We start from the raw sequence: 19,162 nt of genomic DNA on the forward strand, positions 1-19,162 counted from the left end.
TTTCATCTATCTTGGTCTCTAGTGCATTAAAAAAATGTGACATGCATTACGCTTTCAACGACTCGCTGTAAAAATGGTAAATCCTCAAGGCCCAATTAACTGAAATTCAGAGGAAAAGACCGATTTTAATGATTATGACTTATTTCAGGTTTCCAAAGGCAGACCTTCCTTAGTAATTCCCCCTTGCATAACTTTGATGTGCAGTGCTTTAAATTAAATTCCGGCAGGCATGTAATCTAAACTGTTGAATGGTTTTTGTTTTCATGTAGGAACAGGGAAGTGAAATGAATGTATTGAAAATACGTTGGCGTACACAATGTTGAATAATTGTTTGGACTTGTGCGTGTCTTTCCTTTGATTGTCCGAGGTGAATAATAATTAGATGTTGTTGTTTCCACTGTTCCACTGTGAAACTGCAGCGCAATGACAAAGGCAACAAGCCTGGCGTGTTTTCCACAGAGAATCTGACATTTCATATAGTATTAATCTCCTAACTTGGCTATATCCTTGTAACGAACTGCTCCGAGACAGAGGTTGAGAATCCAAATGCAGCTTTATTTGTAAGGGGTAATCCACAATCGTAGTCAAAAACAGGCAACAGGTCATACACAGGCAAGCAGTCCAAACAGGCAAACAAGGCAGGAGAGACAGGCAAACGGGTAATCCACGGAACAGGCAAGAAATCCAAAACCAGAGACATGAAACCAGGGAAACGCTCAGAAATGCAGTGATACAACGTACAAGACTTCGCAGTTAAAGACAGTGTGAACATGGTTTATATTGGCTGGGGTAATGGGGTAATGAGGTGATGAAACACAGGTGCAAACAATGAATGATGATGAGTCCGGGCACAGGATTATGGGTAATGTAGTTTGTGATGGAGTGACAGTCCGGGGTGGAGTGCCCTCAGGTGGTAATCAGGGGCACTCTCACTGGTGATGTGACAATCCTCTTGAGACCAGAGAACAGCATCTAAGTGGTTCAATGTTGCGTTTCACACCTAACGACCTCAATTTGCAATTAAAACAGTGTCCTTGAGCTTCTCTGACAAAAGAAGAAAAAAACAACCACAACAATTGAACAGGTCAATTTTGCAATTCTATAAGAGAAAAGTGTGAATCTGTTAATGCAGATCAAGTTCATTACCACCAAGATGCCAGGAAACATTTGATGCTGTGATGTAGGTTTCATATGAATTCAGTCCATTTTTATTTCATTCAGAGTGATGTGGCTGTTATGCTAAATTGGATATTTGAGTGACTCATTTATTGATTTCACAGAGGCTTGCCCCAATTGGCCTGATGGTGGCGCTACAGCGATCAAAATGACGTAATGGCTCATAACTCCTAAACCATTTGTTGCAGACTCCGTTGTCTTATATCTTTGGAATCATTGACTCATGGTGAATTTTACATTATTTGAAAAGACTTTTGTGAACTAGCCCTAGACTCAAATAACTCCGTCGACCTTACACCAGACTGAACAAAATTAAAGGGTTACTTCAGTGATTTAGCATTAGGCTTTGTATCAGTAGAAACCCGGTAGTATATTAAAATGATGGTACTTTCCCCCCTCATATCCCCCTGAGACGAGAGAATTATGCATTTTATTTCGTAAAATATCGTCGTTTTGCGTCATCGGAGGATTTTTTGGCCAGAGGCTAAAAACTACAGCCAGTAGATGGAGCTGTTCCGCATATTTTCAACCCACCCACGGGGGAGGGATCTCACTTACAGAATGCAAATGTGCACGGCCGCTGCCGCTCGGATCGGGCATTCATAACGGAGCGGTGTGGAGCAAAGTGAGTGTTTCACCTTTTCAATGAATTCCTATGAAAGTTTAGCTTCCATATGCGATCTGAAAATGCGGCAGACTGGACACGCGCTGAGAATGACAGCCGCGCTTAACGTTACCTCAGCTCTTCTCTCGTGATGAATGAAATCTGACTACTGCTGCGTCTGTGTCGTGACTTTCGTTCAGTTCACTCACACTTTATTGAAAAGACACGTTCAGTTTTTAATTGTAGTGTCTGTTCTCTAACTGAACGAAATTCTTGTATTATTATGAAGATCAAAACGAAGTGGGGGCGGTGTAGGGAGTGGCCTCGTAGGGCAGCGAAGCAAGTGCATTCTGGGAGTTGTTGTCTTTCATTCACATGAGACAAAAATACATTTTCTGTCTTTTCTCAGTCTAGAAGGCACCAAATTCAAAAATAATTTCACATTTCTACTACATAAATGACCCAGTTTAAATACACATTCATCTTCCCAGCGCTGAAGTACCCCTTTACATTTTGATTAAAGGGGTAGTTGATTATGATTTCACTTTTTAACTTCAGTTGGTGTGTAATGTTGCTGTTTGAGCATAAAAAACATCTGCAAAGTTACGATGCTCAAAGTTCAAAAGGAGATATTTTCTTTTAAAGAAATCGCTACATTTCTAGACACTGCATGAAAACACTGAAATCCGGCACTATCCGGGCATGGTATACTCCTGTGTAATTTGATGTTTACCGGATGTATGTGGGAAAAAGCGGATCAGAGTAACACGGAACAGTATATTTCCAGAAAAACCCGGAAACCTTACGTATGCGGACGTATACAGGAATCCGTGAAATTTCACGGACATATACAGCTGAAACACTGCTGGGTGTGCTAGGACTGAAGACTGTTAGGTGTGAAGAAGACCTTTCATATGTTAATGACTGACACTAGTGCTGGCTGTTCTCAGAAGGAGGGGGGCAGGGGAGGACTTCAGGATTGAGAATTATCTCTGGTCTACTGTAGGCTACAGCAAACAAGCTTTTTACACAGAAAAAATAATTCTTAAGGCCCTGAAACACTAAACTGAACTAGCAATGACTAAAGCCGACTGTGGGGTTGGTTCACGTTGCCTGGGTCTGGCCAAACCATCAGAATGGTGTGTCAGGGCCTTAAAACCACTGCATGAAAAGAGTCTCTTAATCAAATATTTTTTATAAAAACAGTACAAAATAAAAACCCTGTCTGAACATATACGTTCACAAAAAAATCTGAATATGTAATGAAATAAACAAAGAAATGGAATGGAATTAACAAAGGATAATTAACCAAACATTTTAGACTATCCCCAAACAATTTTTGCAAAGTTTTACAAATTGTAGGCAATAATAGAATTAAATAAAAAGGAGATGAAATGTGGAAAATGAAAAAGTTTGTTTTAAAAACACCAAAAACTGATATGCTCAAAATAAAAATATGGAATAAAAAAGAGCAGGGATTCACTTGCTCAAGAAACACAGAAACACAAGCAGATCTTTCAGCTCTGCAACTGTTCACAAAAAGTGTCACTCCAAGATTCTTAACTTTAACACGCTGCAAAAGAGGGGCGTTTTGAGGTTTGAAATCCACCACTCACAATAGATGTAGGTGCAACCAATAAGGTTACCAATAAAAATAAGGCAACCAATAAAAATAATCCTAATTTTACAGAAAAAAACGTCAGTTTTTTTACAGTATTTTCTTGTAATTTTGAATTATATTTAAAACAATGTAAAATTACAAACAATATCTAAATAAACAACTTGACTGTTATTTTAAGGATTATATCATTAATGACAAATTACAGTAATTCTCATTTTTTTATACAGGAACATCACTGTATTATTTTTCTGTTTTCATAAATAACAAATTCATGCAAAATTACAAACAATATCTGTAAATTAACAACTGTAATACAATATTTAGCTCATTATATTAAAGGTTTATGTTTATGTCCATACTAACAATTTAACATTATTCTTTGTCATTTTAAAGTAAATCTTATTAGTTTTATATTTACACTGTAAGAATAAAAACCTAAAAAAAAACGCAGCTACAGCTGCAAAACAAAAACCGTAAAATAAGTCAAATATCTTAAGTCAAATAAAGTTAAAAAACTTCACAGAAATTTACATTAAACGTTTTAGAGAAAACACTATTAGTTTACAGATTTTTCCTTATTTAAATTAAGATATTTTACTTTAATTTTCTGTTTTACAGTGAAGGTGTATTTTTACATTCAAACTGGTTTTACATTCAATTCTGGATACAAATATAACAAAATATATAGCAAACTAAATATCAAACAATAATTGTTTTTAAAGAGTACAAATCTGCACTGCAAATCTGCACAGGTTGAAACTTCCAGGCCTCTGCCCACACCACAAAACAACATTTGACCAATTCATTAAATATAACAGCAAATAAAAATAAATATACACATTTTCTAACTGTTGTTTTAAACAAGTTTTTTTCTATATTTGCAAGGCTACTTGCTGTCTTTCCGTGTTCTTTTGAGCGTGATTGGTCAATCTGAACGTCATCCAGAAATCTGACCAATGACAGTGCGCGCCTTCAGTTTGAATTATACACCCGTTGCCGTTGGAGTTGCTCGTTGCTCGTGGCTCGCGGGGACGCGACGCGATCGCGCGGCTTCTAATCTTCAACAGGACGGCTTCTTCTGTCCATTAATGGCATTGCATGGATCATTTTAAACCTGTTAAAATCTTATTTTGGACGAATTTTGATTGTGGGATGTCGACTGAGAACGAAAAAACATGAATACGAACAGACTAAGTTTCCAATGGCGGACAGCAGACGGCAGAAGGTAACGTAAACCCCTTTATATTTTTTCTACTGCTTATCAAGATATATAACGTTAGTGCATTAAAGTCATATGCTAATCGTGATTAACTTACATATTCTGTTTCTGTGTTTTGTTGTAATATTGTTAAGATAGGGCTGGGTGTTATGGCGATCTGATGATACTGACTATTGTTAGTGATTTTGCTGTAAACGTTAACATTACTGTTTTATATTGCGGAATGGGAATATAGCGTATATAACGCAGCACTGACTGTACTAAAACTTTTTGACATTTTGACAAGGAAACATGCATGAATGTAGAATAATGAACGGGACATGCATGTGTTAAAATAAGCCTCTCTCAGACAGCAGGCGATCCCGAAATCAATTATCTTTCTGGAAAATGCACAAAATTATCTCAGAAACCTTGTCATGTGAGGTATTCACTTGATTTAAACAGTCAGTTATGTCTTAAGTAAAGTCAAACAGTTTAAGTTAACGTGGGGAAACCCGGATGCGTGTCATTCTGTGCATCCGTTCTTAAAGGGGCTGCAGCTTTGTCATCATTTTAATCAAACAACAAAAGAATAGAGAAGACCTTCTGCTTCTTTAAGAATCAAGTGATATTAATTAATTGAATATCATACAGTGAAGACTTTTAAAGCAGTATTATTCTGTAGCATTTTAATAAAATATCCATCAAAATAAATATATTGTGATATCGTTATTGTAAAATATAATTTCTCATGTATGTATAATTATATGGTCATAATGCCCATCCCTACTGTCAGCTAGTTTTAAGATCAAGCTTGTCATAAAATGTAACAGAGCTTTGGAATGATTAATCTGAGATCATGTTCACTCATTCAGCAGAGAGGACAGGAAAACACCATACTTGGACTGAAGAATTATAGGCAAACCAGGATTTTGGATCTACTGTAAAGTTTTTGTATGGGCCTGGTGAGTATGTTTTGCAAGTCCATGTCCGTAAGTTGATAATTAATATTAATGTTTTATCAAACAAATTAATATTCATTTGTGTGTGTGCATGTTTCTTCCCCCCTCATGATCCAGAAGTTTTGGATCCATGATCCTGAAGAACTTTTACAGATGTTGACCCTGAATGTGTAAAAGGTACTCTTAAAAATGTTGTCATTATTTTAATGTTCTCTGTTTTTTTCTGTAATGTAGACGCATGCATTTTCTGTGAAGTTGCTTTGAAACAATATCAGGGTTTTTCCTACATTGAACATTTTTTGCCGGCCGCCAAAACAAATTTTTGTCCCGCCAAAGCCTTATTTGATGAGTTATTGTGATTTATGAGTGATGTAGTAGATAACTGCTGCACTTGAGTTAACTGAGTGACAGAGAGAACGACCAGTGAGCTCCTACCCCGCTCGCACGCTCTCTGTCTTCAAAATAAGCATTCTTAGCTTTCTAATGTTTCACATATTACGTTAATCAAAATCAAAAGGTCGGAAGACCGAATCCATGTTGCACGTGGCGCTATCAGACGTCTTCCTTTAATTACCGCTGGGTGTGAAATGCGCTCAAAAAACATTGACTGATTCTCTGACCAGCTGACATAAAGCATACTTTAAATAAACAGGAAACAAATCCTATCCGGTTATGAAGAGTTTTCTGTGTCTTGACAAATCTTTCGCGATTTTCTAAAGACGGGATTCACACACAACGCGTCTGCTAATGTCCGATTCGCCACCTAATGGCTCCTCTGAACCGAATCATTTTAACGACTGGTTAGAACTGATCTGTCCAACACTGAACTAACAAATCAGTTTAATCATTTACTCAGAACAACACCTGAAATGAGAACACAAGTGTGCTTACACACTTTAGCAAGAGTGGATAGTAAGAATTATTTTTAATTATCCACAGTCTTTCAGCTTATTTATGTGGACAATGTGTAGTAAAATAAATAGCCTAAAATCATTTAGTTTAGACTGGAGTGAGGTGAACCCAGAACAAATTTGTTGTTAGCTAGCTGATTGTATATGGCAGAAAATTAGGCTATTTGTTCATTTTTTTTAATACTATTTTTTTAATATTGATATGATTACCAAAACAATTATCAGTAAATAGTGTAAAAATGAGGAACAAAAACAAACATCAAGGTATCAAAATAAGATAAGCAAAAGTTACAAACTTTCTTTGAATTTATTTCAAATTTATTGTCAGTATTGCGCTTGCAGATCAAGTGGGTAGGGTATTTTTTTTTTACCGTGCGTATGTGTGTGTATGAATGACCATGTCTGTCAGCCACCACCGAAGACCATTTTTGACCCAGGAAAAACCCTGAATATGTATTGTGAAAAGCGCTATACAAATACATTTTAATTGAATTGTTTTACTTACTTTTATTGGCATTAACTATATATTATTAATGTATTATTTGGCAGGTCTCAAGATGTATTTTATTTTGTGAGACTTTGCTGAGGAAGTATTCTTTGGCTCAGTCTGAAAAGGCCCAGAAAAGAAACACTATGAAGAACATCACACAGAACCGTCAGAGAAAGAGACGGGTAAGTTAAGAAACCGGTTAAGCTTTTTCCCTCCAGAATGTTACTATACCACTCTCTGAGTTTTAGTGGTTAATTTACTGTCATGTTTTGCAGTTGCTGGAGACCAGGTCCAGGGTTGCACAAACCAACACAGAACCTGTGGAAGACCGCAACTATAGACCTGATGAAGATGAAGATGCTGCTGTTGTTGATGATGGATGGCCAGTGTGGATGGTTTGGCTAGCTCAAACAACATTGTGTTAGAGTTGGTCACAATTATTTTATAATTATAATTTTAATATTCAATTGTTCCATTTTATATTTTCTTTATTCCTATGTTTATATACTTATACTTTTATTGGTTCCCATATATAGAACATTTACATATATTTTATATACACTTTTTAATTTATAGATTTCTTTGTCTCGTTTTATATTGTATACTTTGTATGTTTGTTCCTTTTTAGATGTCCATGTTGCTTTTGATCTCCACGTTTTGTATTGTTGTTCCTCTTACGTCGCCTTCCTTTAGAAACATTTTGTTCACTTATCTTTTCCCCCATTCATTTGAATGTATGTTTATAATGCTCTTTGTTCTTTTTATTTGGTTATATTGTTTACTTGGAATATTTATGTGTATTTTATATACACTTTTTTTTGTCTTATAAATGTATTGTTCTCATTTTATATTGTTTAATTTGTATATTTATTCTTTTCCTTTTTATGTTCACTGTGTATTTTATTCCTTTACATCTGTCTTTTAAATGCATTTTGTTAATTTGTTTTCCCTTTTTGTTTCTTTACCAATTCAATTTAACGTATATTTATGTTCTTTGGACTGTTTATATTTTTACATTTGTTCCTTTACATTTTCATCCCTTTTAAATACATTTAGTTCACTTGTTTTTGTTTCACCATTGTTTTAATGTTCGTTTATAATGCTGTTAAGAATGTTTTTTTTTTTTTTTTTATACCTTTTTAATAAATATTTCAGACTTTCTCAAATTGTTTTGTGTGTATTTTTCTTTTGGGAGGGAGAGGGGATTATTTTTTATATATATATATATATTATATATTAATTAGCAAAATCTGCATAGCTGGCCTATAACCAATCAAGTCCCTATGCTACAAAACCTAGCCCACCCTTAGCCTTAGAAGTAACCAATAAAATCACTTGACTGGGTTTTCAATGCGTCCTGTCGTCCAATAGCAGTCTGGGTTTTGGGAGTGGTTTTAAAAAAAACAACCAATCCAGTTTGAGATGAAGGACCAATAGGGGATGGAAGGCAAAGCTGTTTAGAGGTGTGAAAATGTCTCCTGGGAAAAACTTGATGGGATTATTTGCCATGGCAACAAATGGCTGTAGCATGGGAGTATACGGCCACAACATACATCCGATTTGGTACCATTTCGGATGAATACGGACATATACGGATCCATGGAATTTGACCTATCCGGCCAGTATACTCCTGGATTCTTCCGAATTTCAGCAGTGTATACAGGAGTATCCTGGTCCGGATACACCTTTTTTCATGCAGTGAGAACTACAACAAACGGCTGGTAGGGACTACACAAGCTTCCTTCCGGGTTAGTGACAACACTAACCCTGAAATTTACATAAACCCTGCCCCTGAGAACATGCAATAAAAGGGGTGAGGCTATGTTGAGAATTTATAGATTATCATGACAGAATATGCTAATCAATGACTTGAATATAGTTAACTAATTTAATTGCATTGTTGTTATTGATAGGGAGGGGGGGGGGTGAGGTGCTTGCTATAAGTTTATTTATATACACACAGTAAACAAATCCTTAACAAAAAAAAAACCTTTGCAATGAACATGCTTTGTTTTAAATAAATCACACACAGTAAACTAATCCTTTAAAACAAGTAGGCTACTTAAATTCTATAAGAGCTGCATAAAAATGAATGAGTAGCCTAGGCCTAAATTACAAATGATAAGATCTACATACCTTTATCAAAGAAAAAGAAAAAAGTCGAACAACTACTGTTGTGATTATACCTTAATTCAGTGGTTCCCAACCCCGTTCCTGGAGGACCCCCAACAGTGCACATTTTGCATGTCTCCTCAATCAAACACACCTGATTCAGGTCATCAGCTCATTAGTAGCTACTCCAAGACCTGATGTGGGTGTGTCAGACAAAGGACACATCCAAAATGTGCACTGTTGGGGGTCCTCCAGGAACGGGGTTGGGAACCACTGCCTTAATTAAACTAACTAAATACAGGAAACAAAAAAAGTGCAATGACATTTTAAATTCCTAATCTTTTTCGACTTCCAAGTTCCATGACAGGAACACCAACATGTTCACTTTACTCGGTTTTAGTGACGATCTGACAGGGGTAGCTATGTTACCCGCAGTGCTAAAAACTCGCTCTGATGCTGTGCTTGTAGCACAAATACACATGTATTTACGTGCCAATTGTGCTAAGAGCGGATAGCGTGTTTCATTGTCTCTCCACCATGCTAGTGGATTAGCCGTAGAGTCAATTGGTTGTTCTTGGAGATAGCGGGTTAACTCCGTGTCAGCGCGCGCTCTGATCGGTAAAGGGGCAGAGCCAGAGATTTCAGACCTCCGTTTATTAAGATCTCCAAGATTTCTCTTCTTGGTTGGGGGTGGTGCACAGACCTCTCCCGAATCATCTCCAGCAGTAGCAGCCTCCGAAGCACCACTAACTCCGCCTCCGTTTCCCTCGTCAGCTGAGGGAACCTATCTAAAAAATGTTTTTGTTTATTTTTTTTTTTATATTTTAATAACACGGTTTTGGCGGTTATAGAGTTCTAATGACGGTGTTTAACTATAACCGTCGGTCTCACGGTTATAAACTAACCGTCACACCCCTATGCATGAGATAATCAGAGCTGCTAACTGGAGTTCTTGAAGCTCCGCCCCATGAGCAGCAGCTAATTTGCATTTAAAGGTACACACAAAAACATTAAAGGAACTGAATGTAAGTATTTCAATTAATCATAAAATCGCCCTGATATGTCACTAGACATTAAGAAATCATGTTAATTTCAAATACTTATATCACTGACAACAGAAGTCCGGCCAGGATATTGTCATTTAAAAGTGAAGTTGTAGCCCTCAACTGATGTTGATGTTGACATGTTGTGTTTTGGCCTGAAGCGCCACCCTCCATCTGTCTACCAATCACGAAGTCAGTAGTGTTTCGGCATCCGGGTTGCCAGCTCTGCTCTAGTTACCACAGCTGCAGCTACAAACTTTTTGGATAAAAAATAAAACTTTACGAAACCTAAAAGACCTCGTTATGAATCAGAAAAACGTTGTGACAATGAAAAAAAAAAAAAACTTGCTCTGTAGGACTCGTCACTTGCCATTGGAAGCTCCTTGTAGCAGCCTACATTCCTGCTGGATCCTGCAGCCAATCTGGCAACCTCGTGTCAGGGGGAGGGGGAGAGGGGATACACGCTCTACAGTAATTTGAAAGTGATTGCAGTATCAGTTTTGGCCACAATCTTACATACATTTCCTTTAAGTTTTTGCATTTTTTTATTTTTTTTGCAATTTAAGTTACAATTAAAAAATTCTAAAAAAATTATCTGTGGGGTATTTTGAGCTAAAACTTCACATACACACTCTGGGGTCATCAGAGACTTATATTACATCTTGTAAAAAGGGTCAATCAACCACCCCTTTAACATTCGCAACAGGACGGCAAAATGTTCGAAGTGGCCGTGGCCACTTTTACTAATGCCTATCCCACTTGTGAAATGAGAGAATTTCACCAAACGCAGTACACCTACATATGGGCTCAGTCGCGCACCAGTATGCAGTGGTACGCGGTACTGGCCACGTGGTGGCGCTATAAAATGTAAAAAAAAAAAACGAGGTCCGATTGACTTGAAAACTGGCATATGGTGTCTTTGTCCAAGGTGCTGCCATTGTCTATAAGGACATTCAACAAACAGAGCTGCCATCGGCCAATGAATTTTGAGCAGCTATCAGACGAGGCCGTTGGAACGGTTGGCCTGTTTGACTCACGGCCCTAGTCTGTGAGACATTCGAATAAATCGGCCACCGGGGGTGCCTTTGCATTTTTCTCATACGTAAAGGATTGTGTATAACGCCTCTATGACCAGCACTGTCAATCGAATCGTTCATTAAATATGGGAGATAATTGGTTTTTGGCTCTACCTTGATAACTGGTAAAATCTTTAAAACATATTTCCTTAGTAAACTGCCTGTTTTGGTCTTTTCCATCTATGATCTAGGTGGTTACAGGCGTGATAAATAAAACATAATGCCTTTTTACGCAAGTGCCTAAAGGCATTAAAGCGCTTGAACATCCTTTAATTGGTATATTATTATTCTGTTTATTCATTTCAGAAATCTTGTGCTTGTCCACTAATTGGGTATCACTATTAATGTTTAGATTGATCGTTAAAAGTTCAACATCTGCTTGAGTCCTCAGTGTGTAGCTCTATCTACCGACAACTCGTATCAGGGTTGTAGCTGTAATGTTTAACTAGAAAAGCAAAGTAGCCCAAGTACAAAAGAAAACTTTGAGTGTTGACTTGACAAAGGCTTGTTTAAAAATATTTTTGAAGCCTTGATGTTTATCGACAGAACTACCGTTCAAAAGTTTAGGGTCAGGAAGATTAAAAAAAAAGAAATTATTACATTTACTCTGCTAGAATGTATTAAATTGATATGCTTTGTAACAGTTTTATACTGTCAAATTTATTCCATTTCAAACGAATTATATTATTCTTTTGAACCTTCTATTCATCAAAGAATCCTGGAAAAAAAAACATTTCCCAAAAAACATTAAGCAGCACAACCAATACACTCGTACGGCGATGTGTACGTATTTTACGTATTCATGCGAGTTTGCACAAATTAGCCACCTCGTAAAATACTTACGAACTGCTGTGCAGATTGGCACAACTGTTTTTAACACTGATAATATGAAATGTTTCTTGAGCACCAAATAGGCATATTAGAATGATTTCGAAATGATCATGTGACACTGAAGACTGGAGTAATGGCTGCAATTAATATATTAGAATGGAAAACAGTTCTTTTTTTTTTGTTTTCCTGAAGGAACTGACTTCCTAAAGATATTTCATGCTGTGGCTACCACAAACAACATACGACAAGACAGACTAGCACATAGCACAACTGTGAGAAATGTAATGAAGCCCTCTGGTCCATTTGTCCTTGTGAGCCTGACGTCAATCAAGTGAAAACATCTTGTGTGTTTTACCTGCGGCTGTCTCTGCGGCCCTCCCTCATGTCCAGACGCTGTGAGTGAGTGAGTGTGTGTGTGTGTGTGTGGTGCCAGTGGTAATTGGAATGCAGCATGTGACTCTGGGCTACAGAGAGAGCTGTCTGATGAGCCTATTTGTCTCAGAGCGCCATAGCAGCTCCGCTCCTCCCCCCTGCCACTAATTGCAGTGTTCGGCTGCGTGCATTATCTGCAAATGGAGAGCCGGGATGCCACACTTCACTTTCTCTATCGCATTGATCCTGTAGTAAGAGACAGCTTCTTTCACACTGACTGTTTGATCAATCTCATATTGTGCTTGTAAGGTACATTCAAACACAGAGAACAAAGGAGGAAGATCAAGAGAGACCAGACTATACAATGTAATACCTTTTTTAATAATACTAAGGCATAATTTAAAATTGAAACTGCTTGCACTCATATTGATGTCATGGTCTTAGGTGGTATAAAAATTACACCATATAGGTGACTGACGTTTAAACAGAGAAATGTAAAGAGATAGTCCCACCCAGGATAGTCTATAATACTTTGAGAGCTATCTGTTAGCATTTCCATTAATCTCTGGCAGTTTGCAATCTGCTTGCTGCTATATTTGCTAATGGGCATTCAGTTCAAGAGGCCAATCATCTAAGCTGTAAATGGTATCACTAAGGGTCAAGGTTTGGCTGGCTAGCATGGACCCGTTAGCCCCTGCTGGTAGATGCCATTTCTAATGATGCCATAAGAACATAGACAATCCCAGACCTCTCGCTATAAACCATCCTGAGATGTGAAAAGTAGCAGACAGGGAAAAATACAAGTTTAATATAATATATAATTATAATCTGGGGGCCAGTTAGATTTGTTTAAAGACATTAATACTTTTATTCAGCAAGGATGTGAGGATGCCAAAAGTGACAGACATAATGTTACAAAATATTTCAAAATAAAGCTGTTCTTTTAAAATTTGGGTAACACTTTATAATAATTATACAGTAATAAAATACGTCCAAATCATTTGCAAGCTATTAGTGTATAGTTAGTTAATAGTTTATGTATTGTAGTCTTTACAGTGTTATTATATTAATAGGATACAAACAGTGAGTTCTTCATTCATTGTCACTGTAACACATTTTTAATTGTTTAATTAGCTCAAGAGTTAGATGATATTTTTATGCTTTGTTAACAACTTATTAATCATATAAGTGATGTACAGGATTTTTAAACCAGTAGAAAAGGAGTTCTCACTTTAGATTAGGTCATGGAAAATGCCATTAAGTAAGTGCTTTAAACCAACCTTTATTGAACATTAATTGCATTCATATCAAGTGTTCCTTTAAATGTTTACAGATACATTAAACCAGGGGCAGCGTTTATGTATGGCAGTTGCCATACCCTTGCATTCAGACAAGCAGGGGAAATAAACGGCTTATGATGCTGCTTGGTAGTTCTGTTGCAGCTTTGAAAAGCAATGTAAACAGCCTAACGCCGTGTCCTAACCAGATGCGATGCGTCAAGATTTTCAACGGCAAACCAGACTCGACCCGAGATCAATCAATCAAAAATCACAGACAATCAGAAGAGCGTGTGGATGTGCTCTCTGCAGGGCTGGACTGGGGCTAAAATTCGGCCCTGGCAAATCCAGCCCATCCGGCCCATGAGTTCCTCTTGAATGTTTTAACTGGGGTTAGGGCCTTAAATTGGAGTAAATAAATAAATCTAGGACAGGGACAACTAATGATGGATATTATCGAATTTACTGCAAATGCAGATAACAAACGTAATATTGCACTTTTGTCACACAGAAATGCACTTTACAGTAAACCACTGATTTTGAGCTAGGATACATTAAAGTGAATTTACTGCTTTTAAAATCTGTCATCATTTACTCACTCTCATGTCGTTCCAAACCTGTATGACTTTCTCTCTTCCGTGAAACATAAAAGAAGATATTTTGAAGAATGTTTGTAACAAAGCAGATAGAGCAACTATTGATTAGTATTTTTTTTCCTACTATGGTAGTCGCTCTATCTGCTTGGTTACAAACATCCTTCAAAATATCTTCTTTTGTGTTCAGCAGAACAAAGAAACTCATACAGGTTTGGAACAACTTGAGGGTGAGTAAATTATGACAGAATTTTCATTTTTGGGTGAACTATCCCTTTAATGCATGGGATCCATGGGAATTATAATTGAATTACCCTACACTCTAAAAAAAAAAAAAAAAAGGTTCTATATGGCACCAAAAATGGTTCTTGGCTCGTAATCATAGGGGAACCTTTTTTAGTGCTATATAGCACCAATTTTGGTGCTTCAGTGGTTCTTCAGCGGTTCTTCAGAGGTGCTATATAGCACCTTAGTCCAAGAACCGGTGAAGAACTTCTGAACTGAAGCACCAAAATGGGTGCTATTTAGCACTAAAAAAGGTTCCCCTATGATTACGAGCCAAGAACCATTTTTGGTGCCATATAGAACCTTTTTTTTTAGAGTGTAATGACATTTTAACTGAGTTTAACTGTAGGTCAGTTTCATTTAACTGTATGGGCATGGTAGTCACAGGTAAAATCATGCTCCTCATTACCATAGGTATATGGTTTCGAAAAGAAATAAATAAATAATAATAAACTATTGAATTTGGTTGTGCTAGAGTGACAAGTTTGTATTGTGTGTATTGCTGTTTTCCAATTTACCTCGTGATGTATTTACATGATCGCGGCTGTTTTCAGCTGATTCACCACAGAACCTTTAATGTTCCCATATCACACGATTGTATGAAACAACATTCGGAGTCAAAGTGCCGGTTCATCACTTCATAGAGCAGCAGAAACGCAGCGCACGTTCGTCGGCGGCAGCGCTGTTGCGCGGATATTCGCCTTTTGCAGTTTAATGCGCCCACATTTTTAAATAGCGCCTAATATGGACACAGTCTATGGAGGAGGGAAGGTCTCTCTCGCTTTGGCCTGTCAATTCAGAAGACAAACCAATGGGACGCTGTCCCTGCATGATGGGCCAGTCCGTGGCAAAAAATTAAATAAATAAATAAATAATCTTGTATCGGCCCCAATGTTGCACATTGGTGGTGGTTGAGGAGATTCCCCCCTTCTATATATGTAAAGCGCTTTGAGTGCCTAGAAAAGCGCTATATAAATGTAACAAATTAAAATTAAAAAGTGCGTCGGCCCACCGGGAAAATGCCCGGTATGCCAGATTACCAGTCCAGCCCTGGCTCTCTGCAAGCGCACTGACTGCATTCGCAACGAAATTGATAAGTACAAACGAACAATATATGTTCACCTTGACAGTTTGAACATTAGTTGTTTCCTTTCATTTATTTTCAAGATCTGAGGTAAATTATCCATTGTTGCTTTCAATAAGGCTATGTCTTAGTCTGGATGCCAGCCGAATTTAGCCCCGCCCACAACATTTGAGGTCGGCAAGTTTGGTCTGGACTTGATCCGTTGTGGCGCAACTATGCTCGAACAAGTGTTCGGACCAATCAAATTGTCAGGACGGGCTTTATAGATGATGGACAGATGCTTAACAGTAACGTAATCATGCACGTCACCAAAGAGCGCTTGGGTTGAATTTGTGAATTTATTAGAACAGTTGTAAAATCTGAAAACAGTTAAATTGCAGTAATATTTCACAGTTTTAATGTTTAACTCTATTTTTGATCAAATAAATAAATGCAGCTTTGGTGAACTTAAAGTGTTAGTTATTATTTATTATTCATTAATTACTCACCCTCATGTCGTTCCAAACCCGTAAGACCTTTGGAATGCAAATTAAGATATTTTTGATTAAATCCGAGAGCTCTCTGACCCCTCCATAGACAGAAATTTAATTACCACTTTCAAGCCCCAGAAAGGTAGTAAAGACATTGTTAACTTCTTAACCCGCACCGGTTCGTGGACGGGGGGGTTGACGGAAGTGGGGGGGTGTGTACTTTTATCTACTTTTGTTTTATACAAAATATTCAATCAACTATCACAAACTATGCATCATTTGAAAGCTAAAACACTCAAGATTCATGTTCTGAACTTGTTTTTGCAATAAATACACCAGAGAGGAAAGGGTTAAATGAAACACTAAAGGACCGGCCATGTAAACATTAGAAAAATATCAGCGTTACTCATCTTTCATCTCCTGTCGTTCAGATCAGATCGGACGAATCCAATAAACACCCGCATACATCTCTGTGTAAGAGTCCATTCTTCAAAATGCATCCCACTTTTTAATCCAAAACAACGAAAAAATAGGGAAAAAACTAAAAATCCTCCGTTGTTTGCAAGAGAGTTTTGAGTTAGCGTGATCAATCATGTCCATTTTCAATGAAATATCGATTCTAATCCGTGTCTGGCAAACTCCCCCTGCTAGAATGGCTTCTCCCACGTATTTTAAACCCTCCCCCGTCTCTCTCCTTCAATCAGAGTCTCTTCTGGGATGCATCATATAGAGGAAGTGCCTTACAGGCTTGGTGAGCTGTCAATCATTGCGCCCATGGTTTTCGTTGGATAAAGGCACTCGGTGCCCAGCCAATGCCTTTTCAACAAAGGTTTGATTGATGGACTTAGTAACCAATCAAAAGGCATTATCTTGCGCAGTTTGCGTAAGTAGGCTTTGGTGAATACTGTTTTTGCGCGCTGGCTGCGCGTTCTCCATGGCGCAACTGCAGTGGAGCGCGCTGTCTCTCACTGACGCTTCCCATCAGCTAAATGAGTTTTTTACACTTTGTAATCTCTGTAAATAGTTGCTTTAGTTTTTCAGTAACTGTTTATCCATTATAATTAGTAGTATATTGCAGTTTATTGCAGATTTATTTGAATGAAAAACTACTCTTTACAATAGCAAATGTTCTGAAATAAATGGCCTTTTTGAAATGACGCCTAGACTTTTCTTGACATAAAAGCTCACAGAAGCTACATTACTGAGAGAATCATCCTCATATTTGAATCATGACATGATTAGACATTCAGTTTTATATTTAAGTTATTTTCAGGCTCTTAACATTAAATTATAATATTTTTTTCCCTAATTGAAAACAAAAAACAAAAAACGTGAGTCACTTACATGTATATTTACATGTATATTACTCTGTTCCCATATTACTTTGAGTTATTATGACTCTTGGGTAGCAATATTTCAAGTGTCTAGTTTAAAATAAGACCAGGTTTATGAATATAGACCATAGGGTTTAAGAGCTGCAGACATTTTCATTTGGGTATATCGTTTTCAAAAAATTCCACAAAAATGGGGCGCTTGTTAAGAGGTTAAAATAGTCCATGTGACTCCAGTGGTTCAACCTTTATGAAACGACGAGAATACTTTTTGTGTGCAAAAAAACAAACAAAAATAACAACTTTATTCAACAAGTTCTTCTTGTCTGTGTCATTCTCCTACGCTATTGATGTAGTAAATACATTGCAGCGCTGCCGAGTTCTATGTCAGAACGGCGGCTCACCATTGGCTAGCTCCTGACGTCAGCATTACACGCATGCGTCATGCTCACGTGAACAGCGTCGGCCAATGGTAAGCCGCCATTCTGACGTAGAACTCGGAAGCGCTGCGTAGGAGAATGACAGACAGGAATTGTTGAATAAAGTCATTATTTATATATTGTATGTAATTAATGACAGAATTTTCATTTTTAGGTGAACTAACTTTTAAAGAGACTTCTTTCAAAAATGTTAAACTTTTGTGCATTTGAAGGAAAAATAAATAAATCCTCAAATGCAATTTGGTTTATAGGTTAAAAATCCACAACTAATTATATTTTCAAAAATAGTTATCTTATGATTCAGAATATGACAGTTTATACCAGTTTTTCTGTTTGTTTGTTTTTAACTGTCGTCATGGTTTGTGATGCATCATTCTGTTAAAATAAGACCTTATTTATGTTGATTTTTCACAGATTCTCATTTTGAATAAAACAACAACAAGATTGTCGTTCTTGAGTTTCAACAATCGTTAACAAAAATACTTGATTTTTGGAAGATTTCTTTTCCTGTTGCATTCTCAGGTCAACAGCAGTTTATTACAACCAAGAAGTCGGCAATCATTTTTATGTGTGCTAATCATGTTTTCATTTTCTTGTGACACTTGTAAAAACAAAAAAACTGTTGCAAAAATGACACTTTAAGGCAATCACAAATAACTAAAAGACAGATTGGCACATAGAACACTGTGTGAGCTGTAATCAAGCGTAGTTCGGACAAACCAGTAGTCTTGGCCCAAGACACTGGCTGAATCAGATGTTAGCATGTCAAGGAAGAAGAAAATGTATAATGTTTTTTTTTTTAAGAATATGATGGGACATTTTGGTTTCATATTGTCCTCGACTGAACATAAAACTGTGATGGTTAGTAACTCATTCTTGAAATACAAAAAGGGACTATTTTTAAAAGAAAAAACTTAACAATGACATTAAGCCCTTGATTAAGTATACTAATTAGAAACATTTTTCCTAATTGGATATTTTTCCTAATCCTAATGGATTATTTTTATAACATGCTTGATGTTAACACCTCCTCTGTAGTTAATTAATTTTTTTAACTGTCATTAAATGTTTATTAATTTGTTATTTTCCAATGTCACACAAATGGTTTTGCATCACACCATTGAAAAGTAATAAGAGTGATATCTAAAAAGCATAACAACACATAGACAGCTGTAAAACATCGCTCATTTCAATAAATCTTCACTCTCTCCAGCTTCTCCACGCCTCTCACCTGCCAACATGAATTATGAACATGGGCAATTTATTATTTGAAACTTGGAAATTTG

General features: G+C 37.0%; 1 long non-coding RNA gene across 2 annotated transcripts; it reads left to right on the forward strand.

Moving 5' to 3' along the window:
* Positions 1 to 5,475: 5,475 nt before the first annotated feature.
* On the forward strand, positions 5,476 to 7,315 carry LOC307139668. 2 transcript variants are annotated; one of them, XR_013818153.1, is made up of 4 exons: positions 5,476 to 5,564; positions 5,679 to 5,738; positions 7,022 to 7,144; positions 7,238 to 7,315. It is a non-coding gene; the product is annotated as an uncharacterized lncRNA (long non-coding RNA). The 2 variants fall into 2 exon arrangements; XR_013818154.1 differs by having other exon boundaries at positions 5,491 to 5,738.
* Positions 7,316 to 19,162: the final 11,847 nt, after the last annotated feature.

This window comes from Gobio gobio (assembly GCF_949357685.1).
Source record: "Gobio gobio genome assembly, chromosome: 16".
Classification (NCBI taxonomy): domain Eukaryota; kingdom Metazoa; phylum Chordata; class Actinopteri; order Cypriniformes; family Gobionidae; genus Gobio; species Gobio gobio.